This window comes from Geotrypetes seraphini, chromosome 2, assembly GCF_902459505.1.
Source record: "Geotrypetes seraphini chromosome 2, aGeoSer1.1, whole genome shotgun sequence".
Lineage (NCBI taxonomy): Eukaryota > Metazoa > Chordata > Amphibia > Gymnophiona > Dermophiidae > Geotrypetes > Geotrypetes seraphini.
Window position 1 is genome coordinate 25268361 of NC_047085.1, and position 17744 is coordinate 25286104.

Genomic DNA, 17744 nt, shown 5'->3' on the forward strand with positions numbered 1-17744 from the left:
AGAAGGGAGAACTGCATTTTTCAATAGGATAGGAAGACATTTAAGGTAAATATACTGGGGTAGGGGAAGCTTACATTTGAGTTGAAGAGATGGAGATGAAATAAAGCTTATAAATCAAACGCATCCTTGAATAGAAAGGTCTTCAGATTCGATTTAATAGAAAGGTCTTCAGATTCGATTTAAATCTGTCTATAGAGGACTCTTCATGGAGATGAGAAGGCTTGGAGTTCCATAATTGTGGCGCTGTGACTGAGAATATGGAGAACATAAGACTAGCCTTACTGGGTCAGACCAATGGTCCATCAAGCCCAGTAGCCCGTTCTCACGGTGGCCAATCCAGGTCACTAATACCTGGCCAAAACCCAAGGTGTAGCAGTATTCCATGCTATCAATACAGTGCAAATAGTGGAGGAATGTATAGTATCGTAAAGTATTTGTTGTGGTGAGGGTATTACTAAAAGATTCAGATTTTGCGATCTAAGGGGCTCATAATAAAATTTAAAAAAAAACATCTAAAAAGTGGCCTAAATGGCTACTTGGACGATCAAAAAGCCCGATCGTCCAAGTACCCATAATCAAAGCTGGTTTTAGACGTATCTAAAACCAGCTTAGGCCTTTCCCCTGCCTCTAAACGCACAGAGAGAAAAGAGGCGTTTTTAGAGGCGGGGGGTGGGCGGGAGGTGGGCCGACCTACACCTAGGTGTACAACAGGTATAACCAAAACTTTAGGCAGGTTATCTAGTCGGCACTTATACATTTTGACTTAGATCAAGTCAAAACAGATATAAGTGCTAAAAAGGGGCCGCTGAGCTGATCGCGGCTGGTGCGATCATCTCAGCGGCCCGGAACCTATCCAACCCCCACCGCAACTATCAGAGCAGGAGAGATGCCTCATCTCCCCTGCCGCAATAGCGATACCACCAAGTGCTGCAAAACGCGGCCCTTGGGATCGCTAAAGCGGCAGGAGAAATGACCCATCTCTCCTGCAGCGATCCACCCCTCCCCCCAATCCGATCGGGCCAGGAGAGAGCCCAAGCCCTCCTGGCCCCGCCGACAACGATTGGGGCAAGAGGGAGCCCAAGCCCTCTTGCCCCGTACCACCCCCACCCCCCCACCCGCCGATCACGATCAGACAAGCCCTCCTGCCCAGGCAAACCCCCCTACTCCCTCTAAGATACAGGCAGGAGGGATCCCAGGCCCTCCTGCCCTCGACTCAAACCCCCCCTCCTGAAACCCCAATCGGCCCCTCCAACTGACCCGCGAACACCCCGACACCCCCAATCCCCCTCCCCCTACCTTAAAAATCATTGGTCGGACAGATGGGTGCCAAGCCCGTATGTCCGACAGCCAGCCATTCCTGGTATGGCTGGCCTTAGGGCCTGATTGGCCCAGGTGGCTCAAACTCCGCCCACAGGTGAGACCTCATTTAGAATATTGTGTACAATTCTGGAGGCCGCACCTTCAAAAAGATATAAAAAGGAAAGAGTCGGTTCAGAGGAAGGCTATTAAAATGGTATGTGGTCTTCGTGATAAGGCGTATGGGACAGACTTAAAGATCTCAATCTGTAAACTTTGGAGGAAAGGCGAGAGAGGGGAGATATGATAGATATGTTTAAATACCTACGTAATATAAATGCGCATGAGTCGAGTCTCTATCATTTGAAAGGAAACTCTGCAATGAGAGGACATAGGATGAAGTTAAGAGGTGATGGGCTCCGGAGTAATTGAGGAAATACTTTTTTACAGAAAGGGTGGTAGATGCATGGAACAGTCTTCTGGAGGAGGTGGTGGAGACAGAGACTGTGTCTTGAGTTCAAAAGGGCCTGGAACAGACACGTGGGATCTCTCGGAGAGAGAAAGAGGTAATGGTTACTGTGGATGGCCAGACTAGATGGGCCATTTGGCCTTTATCTGTCATCGTGTTTCTGTTTCTAGTAATCTGTTAATGAATTCTGGCTATTTGGAGATCTTTGTTTTAAAGGTTAGTAATAGGATCTTCTATAGGAGACGGGTAATAGTGGGTTTACATGATCATTTTTTTTTTTATTTTGTTAGAAGTTTTATTGCCGTGTTTTGTATTATTTGTAGTCTCAATTCCTTTTGGGTTATTCCTTTATAATGAGCGTTGCAGTAATCGATTCTAGAAATAATGAGAGAGTGTATTAATATGTTTAAAGATGACGGCTCTGGTAGGTTTGCTGTGGATCTGATCATTCATAGTCGATAGAAACTATTTCGGATGACAGTGCTAATTTGGTTATGGTAGGATAGTTTTTCGACGAATGTTACTCCTAATATTTTTATGGTGTGTACTGTTTGTAGAGGTGTAGATTTAAGATAAATAGGTGATATTTGTTGATCTTTTTACATCCTTGGCAAGATACAGCCTTCAACACTGAACACAGTATTCCAAATACTGTCTCACTATCAACTTGTATAGAGGTATTATCACCTATTTTTCTGCTAGTTACACACTCTCACCATATATTACTGTGATGGAGGTGGGCAGCGTGTTCCGAAGAAGGGTTGCACAGACGGACAGACAGACCACACTCTGGACATTCAAGAAAAACTCTTTAATTAAACAGTAGTGCAGAGCATGGTTCTTCACAGGCTCCTATAAGTTTGTGTTATTCCAAGAAACCAAGTAGGCTTTTCCCAAACACAAGTCCCAATCTCCGTAGGGCTTGACACACCCCAAAGAGTCTTTAATTTAGGTGCAGGAAATAGCTAGGCAGCATTTGGTCCCCGGTCTTAGCAGGCACTGAATAAAGGCAGGTTTTTTTAAAGGCAGTAGAGTCTTACCTCCTACAAACTCTGTCCATGCCAAGCCCTTGCAACCAGCTTCTCCAGCTCTTATGTTCCCTCTAGCACACCTCCTCTCTTCCTGAGTCTGGCTCGGCCTTTTAAGCTCCCCTGAGTCACTTCCTAGTTTCCTACTTCTCCTAGGACAAGCAGGATGAGTCAGCCACATATGGGTGTTGTCCCAACACCTCCCAATTTGCGGATAAGCTCTCCAATAGCTCAGAGAGATTTTTTTTTTTTTTCTCTGAGCACGTGCAGTGCCCAGGCCCCACTGGGCATGCCCGAGCCCTACCCATTTCCCCCTGCTTCCCCCTAATCCCCAGTCTTTAGTTTCCGCCCGTTCCCATCGGTCGGATTTTTCTACAGCTCTCCATTACATCTTTTCTACTCATCAACTTGAAGATGCCTGAATCATCTAAAGAAACAACTGGGATGCAGGAGGAGGATGAACACACTGGATCCTCATGAATTGTGCGCCCACTGATTGGATCCGGCGCTCGAGGTTTCCGTGTGGCTTGCATTGTGCGCACATGTCACCACGTGCACGCAAGCTAAGGAAGAGGGCACTGAGAGACTTCATGAAGAAGTGAGGCCCGAGAATCTTCCTCCAGCAGCCATCCTCATCGGAGCGTAGCAGCGGGGGATCCACAGACGAATCCGGTGAGGAGCCTCCAGGACATCCTGGCTCAGTCAAACCCCCCCCCCCCCCCCCCCGACTGCAACTTGCCCGGTCGAGAAATCTCTCCCGGAGGTCCTGCATGCTGTCGCTAGCCACCAGCCCCTGCAGGAAGCCGATAGGAGTCTCACCAGACCGAGAGATCTCTCCAGGAGTTCCTACATGTTGCTGCTTACAGCCAGCCTCTGCAGGGCATGAAGAGAAGTGAGGCCCGAGAATCTTCCTCCAGCAGCCATCCTCATCAGAATGCAGCAGCGGGGGATCCACAAGCTACAGTGGCAAGGAGCCTCCAGGATGCCCTAGCTCAGCTAATCCCCCCGCCTGCACTTGGCCCGGTAGAGAAATATCTCCCGGAGTCCCTGCATGTTGCCGCTTAGAACCAGCCTCTGCAGGGCAGCCTATAGGAGTCTCGCCAGACCGAGAGATCTCTCCAGGAATCCCTGCATGTTGCCACGCACAGCCATCCTCTGCAGGGCAGCCGATAGGAGTCTTGCATGCTGCTGCGTAAATCCACAGCCTCTGCAAGCAACAGATCGGGGCTTTCACCCTCCAGACGGCATGCTGCCGCTTACATCCAGCCTCTGCAGGGAGCCAATTGGGGTTCAAAGGTAAGTCCTATCTACTTGTTTTTGGGAAAACCTCTGATAATCTGTTGCAGCCCCGAGGGCTCTGCCCCACCCTCCTCCCAATCTGAATTTAAGGAGAAAGAATCTCCCATGCTTCTTTCCCTTGGAGGGGACCTGCAGACCTCTCCCCCCAGTAGGAGACATGCTGCCCCAGAGTTCAGCTTATAAAGGACATCCTGAAAAAACAACAACTCGATGTTTCTTTCCCTCTTGGGGTCCTGCAGAGTCTGCATTTCACACCTTTCACACCCCGCCCCCCTCCCCCTCTCATGTTGGGAACCAGGAGTCTGCCTTTCTCAGCAGGGTGCTGATATCATCAGAGATGCGGCATGTCAGACCATGCCTCTCCAAAGGTGGGGGTTTGAAACTCCTCAGTCTAAAAAGCTGTTTGCTCTTCATAAAACCTAGGCAGAGTGCTTTTCCAGCTAGCATGAGGGACTCTGTACTATTCATGATTTCTATAGCACTGAAAGGCATATGCAGCGCTGTACAGTTTAATATACAATAGGCAATACAGCAGCAGAAGCCCACTCAAGAGGCATTATCACTCGTCTTTCTCTGCCTCCAGGCACAGTGGGAAACGCAGCCAGGAGCACTGGCACAGATGAAGGGGTGCATCCTGCCCCTTCTCTGCAGGCTCTACCCCCCTCTCAAGAAGGACAGAGAAGGGCGGTGGGGTACATGGAGCCACCCAACCAGTCAAGTGGAGCAGCACATGAACCTGCGAACCACCAGGGGTGGGACCAGCAGCCATAGTTAATCCTCCTGCTGACCCACTCCTCTCTCAGCGGGCTACACTCCCCACAATGTCCCCCTTTAGAGGGAGCCACGCACAACAACATGGCGCGGTTCAGCGGCATGCCATGCACCCAAGCAACGGAGGAACAAGCTACACACCAGCCTCCAGCCACGCCCCGAGTCACCACCCACAAAAATAAATAAATAAATAAATATTTACTATAAAAAAAAAACCCCCACAAACGAGGACTCACCCCAAGTCCCTCCAGAAACTCACAGCCTTTCTCAAGATCCACGTGGGTGGACAAGAAGTACCCAAGACAGAGTACTACAAGGCCTGAACTACCAATACCAGTACTTCATGCAGGCAGTGACGATTCCAGTCCACAAGAACCACCTGGACTGCAGAGACAAGATTTGGCTGACTCCCACCTCAGGGCAACCAACATCAAGGAGACTGGGATTGAAGTACCAGATCTTTCCAGCCCAGGGATTCGACAACCCGCAGCAGCCATATATGGACATTGCGGTAGCTTAAGAGAAACAGGGCAGCACGACCCCCCCCCCTCCAACCCCCATCAGGGAAGGACCTGAAAAACCCTGGTTTCCATGGGGAAAAAGACCTTCGAGGGCGAAATGCTGAGCGCACGAATTGCTGCGCTCCAGTTCCAGATGCGGCTTTATCAGGAGGCCAGTGAGAGGAAATAAATAAATAAAATAAAATAGAGACTTCAGCTCACAACTGAGCCAGTCCACACTGGCAGCAGTCTGTGCCCCAGCACTCGCAACAGTAACATAACTGCTACGCAAACAAGCACCGCCCGAGGGGCAGGGGCATCCAAGGGCAGCCCTCTCCCCAAGACAAAAACAGAACCTTGACCACCCTCCGGCCCAGCAGGATCAGATTGTCTGCGAAGGCTTGGCCCAGGATCACCATCGACCAGTGGGCCCTCAGCATCATCAAGCAGGGATTCCAAATTCGTCTCCACTCCCGCCCCCCCCCCCCGAGTGGGTGGGGCACCCTCCATCTGACGACCCAACTTTCCTGCAGCAAGGAGAGGACCTGCTTCGGCAGAATCAATAGAGGCGGTGACGAACAGAGGAGATCACCAAGGGGTTTCTACTCCAGGAACCCCCGCGTCACCATGGACAAGGACAACACTCGTTCCTGGATCTCTGTAAGCTCAACAGATGCATACACAAGGTCCAGATGCACTCTCTGGGTACAGTCTTGGCCCTGTTACAGCCCGAGTATTGGCTAGTATCCCATGCACCCAGCCCACAGGAGGCATCGTCGCTTCTAAAGCCAAGACAGACGCCTCCAGTACAAGGTCCTGCCCCTTGGACTCTCAACGGCTCCAAGAGCGTTCACAAAGTGCGTGGCAGTGGCACATCCTCGCCTTCAAGGGGTGTGCGTCCTATCTTATCTCGACAGCTGGCAGCCCCGTCAACCACCATAACCCTCCTCCAAGAACTGGGGTTCCTCATCAACTACATGAAATCCCACCTGTTACCCACCCAGGGGATATCGTTCATCTGGGCAGTCATCGACACCACGCAGACCAAGGCCGTCCTACCAGATCGACGCCATGACATCCCTGGCCCAGTGCATCCCTGCCAGCAGCTCATCGTCAGCACGCTCCGGTCTTTGTTGTGCAGCGCACCAGACTACTCATGTGATCCCTGAAAGGGCACCTTAGACGTCACTGGGACCAGTGTACCCAACCTCTGACCACCCACCTACTGGAGCTCAGGGCCTTAGGGAATGCCCTCGAAACCTTCTGTTTGGGTGAGGCAGGGCAGTCCTCACCCAAACAGAAACCAGGTGGCCTTGCACTATATCAACAAACAGGGAGGGACAGGGTCAACCTCGCTATGCAAGGAAGCTTGCCACATGTGGGAGTTCTCCAACTCCATTCAAGGCCCCATCCAGGCAACTTACCTCCTGTGGGAGCAGAACGACCTGGCAGAAAGACTCAGCCACCAGCTGGATCCCGATGAGTGGTGTCTCAACCCAGCGGCGATGAAGAAGATCTTCAGCACCTGGGGCACACCGAGCATCGACCTGTTTGCAACCGAACCGAACTCAAAATACTCGACCTTCTGCGCAAAGAGATCAGCCCATCGCTGTCTCAGCCCCGACGGTCTGTCTGTGAGTTGGAACACCCTAAGTCCTGCAGAAGATTCTTCAGGACAGAGCAACGGTGATCATGATTGCCCTGTTCGGGCTCCTGCAACCATGGTTCCCGTTCCGGCAAGGGATAGCGGTTCACCCACCTCTCCCCGCTCCCGATCAGTGCGGTTCTCATTACACAACGCGGGAACCTTACCCTCCACCACGACCTGCGTTCCTTAGCCCTGACCACATGGATGATGAGAGGATGAACCTACCACAAGACGTGGAGCACACTCTTATGGAAGCCAGAAGGCCTTCAATCAGAAAACGCTATGGGTTGAAAGGGAGAAGGTTCCGCTACCAGTGCACAGACACGCAGCGAGACCCCTACAACTGCCCCATACCGGACATCTTGCAGTACATACTGAGCTTATCTCAGGGGGACCTAAAACCCACTTCCATCAAGGTCCACCTAAGGGCAATCACGGCATACCACGCTGGCCTAGACAGCAAATCAGTGTCAAGGCATCCAGTAATCACAAAATTTCATGAAGGGACTGTCCAATCTGCACCCACCGGTCAGACCACCACCGCCCGGATGGGACCTCAACTTGGTGCCGCATCTTCTCACCTCGACCCCTTCAAACCTTTGGGGGAGGCAGATCCCGTATTCCTGGCTGGGAAAACCCTGACCATCGTGTCTACCGACACACTCCCTCATGAGAACAGGGTGGTACCCAGAACCCACCCCCGATTCTTGCCGAAGGTGGCTTCAGCGTGCCTCCCGGCACTCTACATCTCCCCACAGGGAGGCACACTGCCACCTCAGCAACCCCTCCTGGACTGTGTGCGTGCCCTGACTATGCAGCAGATTAGACAAGCCTCAATTGTTCGTCTCCTACGACCAAAATAGACCAGGACTTCCGGCCACCAAACGCAGGCGCTCGCGCTGGATATAAGAGTGCATCCCCTTCACCTATAGAAAAGCGCAGCATCAACCGCAGGTGGGAGCCAACGCCCACCAGCGCAGAACCATAGCCAACACAATGGCACATCTGCACCACACACCAATAGGGGACATCTGCGATGCAGCCACTTGGTCCTCCATGCACACCTTCACCAAGCACTACTGCCTCGACATAGCATTCCACGCTCCAAATGCATTCGGCCGAGCAGTCTTGGAAGTGACTCTTCCCTCCCGGGAGGGACAGCAACCACTAGCACAGCCTTGACAAACACTGATCAAGCAGGGTGTTATAAATATCGAGAAACACTGATCAAGTAGGGTGTTATAGATATTGATTAAGTAGGTCTTCCAGCACTCCTTCCTAGACTGAATGTGGAATAGGCAAGTATGAATTCTCACATGCAAGTACGATTTGTCACTGTTGACCAGTTGGTTTCTCACTGTTCATTGATTGTCATTGACCAATTTCACTGTTCTGTGAGTTAAGTAGGTCTTCCAGCAATCCTGTCTAGTCTGAATGTGGAATAGGCAAGTATGAATTCTCATATGCAAGTACGAATTGTCACTATTGACCAGTTATGAATTGTCACCATTGACCAGTTGGTTTTCTCACTGTTCATTGATTGTCATTGACCAGTTTTCGCTGTTCTGTGAGTTAAGTAGGTCTTCCAGCAATCCTGTCTAGACTGAATGTGGAATAGGCAAGTATGAATTCTCACATGCAAGTACGAATGGTCACTGTTGACCAGTTGGTTTCTCACTGTTCATTGATTGTCACTGACCAGTTCATTGTTCTGTGAGTATTATTGCTCAGTTAACACAGCACTTTATCTAAAACCTTGTTTCCACAACTTTACCTGCTTTGCCTGATTACCCTGCCCGGCTCGGCCTCCACAGCCAGGCGAGGGATGCACAAAGCGCTAAGGCGCAGGTACATCCCTCGGCTAGGGAGTCACCCATATGTGGCTGACTCATCCTGCTTGTCCTAGGAGAAAGTGTAGTTACTTACCTGTAACGTAGGTTCTCTGTGGACAGCAGGATAGTCAGCCACACAACCCACCCGCCTCCCCATACGGCCGACCCGGCCACAGCTAGGAACATCCTGGGGATTAGGGGGAAGCAGGGGGAAATGGGTAGGGCTCGGGCATGCCCAGTGGGGCCCGGGCACTGCACGTGCTCAGAGAAAAAAAAAAAATCTCTCTGAGCTATTGGAGAGCTTATCCGCAAATTGGGAGGTGTTGGGACAACACCCATATGTGGCTGACTATCCTGCTGTCCACGGAGAACCTACGTTACAGGTAAGTAACTACACTTTTTCTCCCCTCCCTGGGAGAAACTCTTTCTCAGGGTGACGGGTCAAAAGTGTGCGAGGACAAAGGCGCGCCAACAACCCAGCGCAGACAACTGAGCGCAGGGCTTGATCGCGCCAAAGAAAACCCGTATTTTAAAGGGCTCTGATGGGGGGTGGGGGTGAACCCCCCACTCTACTTAATAGGGATCGTGCTGCCTCACGCTGCCGTATTGGTGGGGTGTGGGGGGTGTAACCCCCCCATATTATACTGAAAACTTAACTTTTTCCCTAACAAACAGGGGAAAGTTAAGTTTCCAGTATAATGAGGGGGGGTTACAACCCCCTAAACCCCCCACAACACCAGCGCGATCTCTATTAAGTAAAGTGGGGGGGGGTCCTCATCAACACCCCCCATCGGACCCCTTTAAAATACGGTTTTTCTTTGGCGCGATTAAGTCCTGCGCTCAGTTGTCTGCGCTCGGTTGTCGGCGCGCGCTTTTGACTATGAACCCTTTCTCATTGCTGCTGTGGTTGTGAGACAAATTAACCAGGAGGGGGAGTGCCGGGTTTTCCTGAGGTTTATTAAGAACATAAGAACATAAGAATTGCCATCTCCGGATCAGACCCATGGTCCATCGAGTCCGGCGATCCGCACACGCGGAGGCCCAGTCAGGTATACACCTGATTGTTCTAATCACCCATATCCCTCTATGCCTCTCATAAGGAGATGTGCATCTAATTTGCCTTTGAATCCTAGCACAGTGGATTCCTTAATAACCTCCTGTGGAAGAGCATTCCATGCGTCCACCACTCGCTGCGTAAAGCAGAACTTCCTGACATTTGTCCTGGACTTGTCACCCCTTAGCTTCAAACCATGTCCTCTTGTCCGTGTCACATTGGACAATGTAAATAATTTGTTTTTCTGCTCTATTTTATCGATGTCTTTCAGTATTTTGAACGTCTCTATCATGTCCCCTCGCAGCCTCCTCTTCTCAAGGGAGAACAATCCTAGTTTCTTGAGTCGTTCCTCATATTCCAATTTCTCCATACCTCTTATTAGTTTCGTTGCTCGTCTCTGCACCCTCTCCAGCAGTTTTATATCCTTCTTTAGGTTGGGAGACCAATGTTGTACACAGTATTCCAAGTGTGGTCTGACCATTGCTCTATAAAGCGGCATTATGACTTTCTCCGATCTACTCGTGATTCCTTTCTTTATCATGCCCAACATTCTGTTTGCTTTCTTTGCCGCTGCCGCACATTGTGCCGACGGCTTCAGGGTCCTATCTATCAGTACACCCAGGTCCTTTTCTTGTTCGCTCTTACCCAGAGTTGCTCCTGACATTCTATACTCGTGTTCCTTATTCTTACTACCTAAATGCATTACTTTGCATTTCTCCACGTTGAACTTCATCTGCCATTGCTCTGCCCATTTCTCTAGCTGATACAAGTCGCTCTGGAGTTCCTCGCTATCTTCCTGCGATCTGATTTCCCGGCATAGCTTTGTGTCGTCTGCAAACTTAATGATCTCACTGGATATTCCGCCTTCCAGGTCATTGATATATATATTAAATAGAATCGGCCCAAGTACCGAGCCCTAGGGCACACCACTAGTCACTTTCTCCCAGTCTGAGAACTTCCCATTTATGCCCACTCTCTGCTTCCTGTTTTCCAGCCATTTGCCTATCCACCTTTGTATATCTCCCTCTATTCCATGGCTTTGTAGTTTCCTGAGAAGTCTTTCATGCGGAACTTTGTCGAATGCTTTCTGGAAGTCCAAATAAATTATGTCCACCGGCATTCCACTATCAATTTGCTTGTTCACGGTCTCAAAAAATTGAAGCAAATTCGTTAAACATGATTTCCCTTTCCTGAACCCATGTTGACTGGGTTTCAGCAAGTCGTGTGTATCTAGGTGCCGGACTATGCTATCCTTGATCAGTGCTTCAACCATCTTTCCAGGGACAGACGTAAGGCTCACTGGTCTGTAGTTGCCCGGTTCTCCTCTCGATCCTTTTTTGAAAATTGGCGTGACATTCGCTATCTTCCAGTCATCTGGTATCTGTCCAGTTCTGATTGTCAGATTGGTGAGTTTTTGCAATAACTCTCCGATTTCAATCTTCAATTCTTTTAAGACTCTCGGATGAATTCCATCCGGTCCAGGGGATTTGTCACTTTTAAGTTTGTCGATCTGGTAGTATATCTGGTCCAACTCCACTTCAACTGTGGTGAGGCTGTCTTCTATTACTCCATTAAACACTTTCATTGCCTCTGGTATTTTTGCAGTATCCTCCTCCGTAAAGACAGACGCAAAGAAGGAATTTAGTTTGTCCGCAATTTGTTTATCTTCCTTAATGTACCCTTTTCTTCCCTGGTCGTCCAGGGGTCCCACCACCTCTTTTGCGGGTTTTTTCCCTTTCACGTATCTAAAGAAGGGCTTGAAGTTCTTGGCCTCTTGCGCTATTTTTTCTTCATAGTCCTTTTTGGCATCCCTCACCGCCTTGTGACATTTCTTCTGTTCGTCTTTATGTTTTTTCCATGCTTCGGTCGTTTTGATGTGTTTCCATTTTTTGAAAGAGTCCTTCTTTTCTTTTATGGCTTCCTTCACCTGTCTGGTAAGCCATGCCGGTTCTCCCTTACCTTTTGTTCTCCCTTCCTTGGAGATCCTCGGAATGTGTAGGTTTTGTGCTTCTGTGATAGTACTTTTCAGTAGGGACCATGCCTGGTCTACTGTTTCAATTTTATCCACCTTTTTCTTGAGTCGTTGTTTCACCATGGCTCTCATGCGATCGTATTTGCCCTTTTTAAAGTTAAAGGTTTTGGTTAAGGTTTTGGCACTTTTTCTATTCCCGATGTCAAGCTTAAAGATGATCACATTGTGATCGCTCGTCCCCAGCGGTACCGTAACTTCTACTTCTTTTGTCGGTCCCGTGAGGCCATTTAGCACCAAGTCCAGGGTGACGTTGCCTCTTGTCGGCTCTTTCACCATTTGTTCCAGGAAGCAATCCCCTAGCGCCTCCAGGAACTTGGCCTCCTTGCCGCAGTTGGAGGTTCCTAGTTTCCAGTCTATCCTCGGGAAATTGAAGTCTCCCAATATTATTACATTGCCCGTCTTGCATTCTCGTTTGATTTCCTCTATCATTTCTAAGTCAGTTTCATCCGCCTGTCCCGGGGGACGATAAAAAAGGCCAATTTTCGTGGCTGCACTGTTTTGTCCAGGAATCTTGACCCAGAGGGACTCTAGCTTCTCTTTCGTTTCCATCGTAGCCACTTCAACAGATTCTACTCCTTCCTGCACATATAGGGCAATACCTCCACCTTTCTGCCCTACTCGATCTCTTCTATATAGTTTGTATCCCTGAAGTACTGTGTCCCATTTGTTTTCTTCATTCCACCATGTTTCTGTTATGCCAATGATTTCCAACTTATCATTTCTTGCTATTGTCTCTAGTTCCCCCATTTTGTTTCCTAGACTTCTAGCATTCGTATACATACATTTGAGTTCTCTTCGAGTTACTTCTATGGACTTTCTACTCTTTGCTGTCCTTACTGTTACTTTCACGGTATCCTTAACCGCTCCAGTGTTGTTTCCCTTGTTTGTTGTGCGGTCTTCCTCTCCTATGTCTGAGTTGTCCCTTTCTGCCTTGTCTTCCTTATTTGCTGTGAGATCGTCCTCTCCTGTGTATGAGTAGTAGCCCATTGTTCCTACATCGGGGCATCCTGTCGTCCGTGCCATCGACTGGTGGTCGACTGTCGGCTTTCCCCTATTTATTAGTTTAAAGCCTTCTCGATGGCCCTCTTCAAGTTGCCTGCCAATACTCTCGCTCCTTCCTTGTTGAGGTGTAGTCCGTCCTTTCTATAGTACTTGCTTTTCCCCCAGAACGCCGTCCAGTTGCGCACGAAGTCGAAGCCTTCTTCTTCACACCATCGTCTCATCCAGGCGTTAATAGCTTGCAATTCCCCTTGTCTCTTTCCATCCGCTCTTGGTACTGGGAGGATCTCGGAGAAGGCCACCTTCACCTCCCTGATCTTCAGCTGTCTTCCAAGTGAGCGGAGCTGGCCCTTCATCTCTTCCCTGTCATACTTCCGTCCGCTTACATCATTTGTTCCCACGTGGATGAGCACAGCAGTATCCTCTCCCCCTGCACTGTCTATGATCCTGGAGATCCTGTTGGCCACATCCTTCACTCTTGCTCCAGGCAGACAGGTGACGATTCTGTCCTCTCTTCCTCCTGCGGTGTGGCTGTCCACGTGACGTATAATGGAGTCTCCTACGATGATCCCCATCTTCTTTATTCGGGGGTTTCTTGGGGGTCGTAAGTCCACGTCTTCGGTATAGGGCCAGTCTTCTTCTTCCAGTGCTACTCTTGAAATTGTTTTTGTCTCTTCAGATGGGGGGACGTCTTCCTGTGATCTCTCTCTTCCTTCTGGTGTGCGGATATCTCCTACCTCATCTTTGGTTTTTTCTGTGTTAGCTTGTGTGTCTTCTCTCCTCTCTTCCAGTCCATCTTTCTGGGTATCCTGGGTACAGCTTTCCAGTCCTGGGATCTCTACGTGTTGCTGGTGGGCTTCCTCGATGAATCTTTCTAATTCCACGATCCCTTCGCTGGTTTCGGGCTCCCCTAGCAACTTCTCCTGCATGCAGTTTTCCTCCTTCCTGGCAAGGAGTTCTTCGAGTTCCATCACAGTTCCCTCCAGCAGCCGAACTTGCAGTTTCAGGCTGTCCAGCTCCTCACATCGGCTGCAAATGTATGCCCTAGTCCCCGAGGGGAGCTAGTCATACATATTGCAGCCGGTGCAGAAGACTGGAAAGCTCATCTTCTGGCTTCCGTGGGCGCTCATGTCTTATTCTCCTTCTCAGTTGTGTGTGTCCTGTCCTCTTGATAGCAGTCCTTTTGTTGATCGCTGGTTTTGGTTGTGCTGGTGCTGTTGAGCTGTTTGGGAGTGCTTGTCTCGCGGTGTGCTGTGTGGCTAGGTAATAATAAACAAAAAAACAAAAGAACAATAGACAATAACTGGATGTTACTTACGTATTGGGGCTCCCTGTTAGTCGGCCCTGCTTCCTGGCTCCTTCTACAGGCTCCTTTGCAAAGGCGCTCTTGCTAAGGCGAGCGCCTTTGCCGTGCGCCGAACGGCTGGGCGCCGTTGGCTCCCTTCCTCTCAAAGGGAGCCCGGGCCGATGTGACCTGTGACGCGCGGGGGTGGGCGGAGCTAACTCTCGCCGCGACCCTGATCTGCCTGCCTGCTATGTCCTCCTCCCCTCTGTGTCTCTTGCTTCCTCCCTCTCCTCCGACTAACCTGCAAGGAAAAAGCAGAAAAACTTTAAAAAGAAGAGACGCCGCCGCAGTTCACCTCGTGCCCCGGCTCTCCTTCTCTCAAAGGGAGCCCGGGCCGATGTGACCTGTGACGCGCGGGGGTGGGCGGAGCTAACTCTCGCCGCGACCCTGATCTGCCTGCCTGCTATGTCCTCCTCCCCTCTGTGTCTCTTGCTTCCTCCCTCTCCTCCGACTAACCTGCAAGGAAAAAGCAGAAAAACTTTAAAAAGAAGAGACGCCGCCGCAGTTCACCTCGTGCCCCGGCTCTCCTTCTCTCAAAGGGAGCCCGGGCCGATTCTGAGTCTGCGCAGCAGTGTCGCGCAAGGGAAGTGGCAGGGTTTCATACACGGTCACAATTACATACTGCTCCTATGGATTTCTGTACCCCAAATACATTGCCTTATATTTCTTCACATTAAATGTCAACTGCCAAGCATTAGCTCACGCTTCTAACTTTTGTGATCCCGTCTCATGCATTCAAGTTTCTCCCAAGTGTCCACTCTGTTGCCAATCTTTGTGTTTCCACAAAAAAAAGCACTTCTTCCTATTGTTTACAAATACAGTGGTACCTCGGTTTACGAGTACACCGTTTTGCGAGTGTTTTGCAAGATGAGCAAAACATTCGCAAAATCGGCGCCTCGGAAACCGAGCATGGCTCGATTTACGAGCGCCCCCCCCCCCACGATCCGGCACCCTCCCCCCGCTAACGACACCTTCTCCCCCCCGAGATTGGGCACCCCCCGCCGCAATTGGGCACCCCTCCACCGTGATCGGGCACCCCTCCACCACAATCGGGCACCCCCCCACTGCTATTGGGCACCCCCCACTGCTTCCTACCGTTATCTGGGCCTGGGCACCGGCACCGGCATGTCCTGTGCATTGGTGCCGGTGCCTGAAGATCTGCCTCCTCTTCTTGCTGGGCCTTGAGCATCTGTGCATGCTCAAGGCCTGCAAGTTCATGTCCAGCAAGAAGAGGAGGCCGATCTTCGGGCACCGGCACCAACGCACAGGACATGCTGGTGCCGGTGCCCAGATGACAGTAAGCAGCGGCGGGGGGGGGGGGGGTGCCCAATCGCAGCGGGGGGGAGGGGGGTGCCGGATCGCAGGGGGGGCCTTCGGGGGGAGCAATGCCGGTTCTCATGGGGGGGGGAACGTATCAAAGCGAGTTTCCATTATTTCCTATGGGGAAACTCGCTTTGATAAACGAGCATTTTGTATTACGAGCATGCTCCTGGAATGGATTATACTCGGAATCCAAGGTACCACTGTATATTGAACAGAATCAACCCCAAGACGGATCCCTAAGACTTTTCACGGGAAGGGGTAAAACGCGGACCTGTGGATTTAAAACCGCATGTCCTTAAAAATCTGAGGTCCGTGCAATGAAATCACTGGCCTGCGGGTTTTAAAACCTCCCTGTAAGGCCTCTCTCCCCATATACATTTAATAGTCCTTCACACCTCAACTACCCTCAGCTGTGCATGGCCCTCATCAATATTTAGCAAGGATAACACGAAATTTCGTGCAAGTTTAATGGAGTAATTCCCCACTTTCAGTACGGTATCTTTCGCTAGGAGTCGGCAAAGATGAGAAAATGCTGGGAGTCTTTTATGTAAGTGTTCAATGCTAGGGGAAAGTACCTCTAAGACACTTTAGCGCTGACAGATCCTAATGCTTTTCCCTCCCTATGCCGAGACTAAAAGTGGCACAGACCTCAGGGCAAAAGTTTTGCCGCTAGTCTCAGCATAGGGAGGGAAAAGCATTAGGATCCGTCAGCGACTTCATTGCACGGACCTCAGATTTTTAAGGACATGCGGTTTTAGATCCGCAAGGTCCGTGAGGTCCGCATTTTACCCCTTCCCACTTTTCACTACTCACCTTTTTTCTTATGAGCAAATTCCATTTACCACCACTCTCTGCCGCCTATCGGTCAGTCAATTTCTGATCCAGTTTACCACCTTGGGACCCATTCTCAAGCTGAGTTTTCAGCAATCCCAGCATACCGATGGTCCAGGAAGAGTCTCAGATCAATCAGGATGGCTTTTCAAAACCTGGCACTTTGTTAGGGTTTTGAAAAGCAGACCTCGTCGGGAGGGGGTATCTGCACATGCGTGGATGCCCTCCCAACCGATGAGAACAGGCACGACATAGGGTTAGGGATGCAGAACCCAAGGTGAGAGGAGTTAGGAGTCAAAAGCACTCTCGAAGAGGTGGGCTGCCATTTATAGAAAGTCCCTGCTCTGAAGAGCTTACAATCTAATTTGGACAGACAGACACGACATAGGGTTAGGGATGCAGAACCCAAGGTGAGAGGAGTTAGGAGTCAAAAGCACTCTCGAAGAGGTGGGCTGCCATTTATAGATGGTCCCTTCTCTGAAGAGCTTACAATCTAATTTGGACAGACAGACACGACATAGGGTAAGGGATGCAGAACCCAAGGTGAGAGGAGTTAGGAGTCAAAAGCACTCTCAAAGAGGTGGGCTGCCATTTATAGAAAGTCCCTGCTCTGAAGAGCTTACAATCTAACTTGGACAGACAGAGATGACATATAGGGTTGGGGATGCAGAACCCAAGGTGAGAGGAGTTAGGAGTCAAAAACACTCTCGAAGAGGTGGGCTGCCATTTATAGACGGTCCCTGCTCTGAAGAGTTTACAATCTAATTTGGACAGACAGACACGACATAGGGTTAGGGATGCAGAACCCAAGGTGAGAGGAGTTAGGAGTTGAAAGCACTCTCGAAGAGGTGGGCTGCCATTTATAGACGGTCCCTGCTCTAAAGAGCTTACAGTCTAACTTGGACAGACAGACATGACATATAGGGTTGGGGATGCAGAACCCAAGGTGAGAGGAGTTAGGAGATGAAAGCACTCTCAAAGAGGTGGGCTGCCATTTATAGACGGTCCCTGCTCTGAAGAGCTTACAGTCTAACTTGGACAGACAGACATGACATATAGGGTTGGGGATGCAGAACCCAAGGTGAGAGGAGTTAGGAGTTGAAAGCACTCTCAAAGAGGTGGGCTTTGAACTGGGCCTTAAACACTACCAGAGACGCAGCCCACCATAGAGATTTGGCAGTTTGTTCCAATCATACGGCGCAGCATGGTAGAAGGGATGCAATCTGGAGTTGGCAAATGAAGAGAAAGGCACAGATAGGAGGGACTTACCAGATGAGTGGAGCTCGGGGGGGGGGGCATAGGGGGAGATAAGTGAAG

At 50.2% G+C, this 17744-nt stretch overlaps 1 protein-coding gene across 3 annotated transcripts in view; it reads left to right on the forward strand.

The window, feature by feature from the left end:
* Positions 1-17744, forward strand: part of COL22A1 (collagen type XXII alpha 1 chain) — a 766089-nt gene that overhangs the window by 248367 nt on the left and 499978 nt on the right. The gene's annotated exons all lie outside the window — the stretch shown is intronic.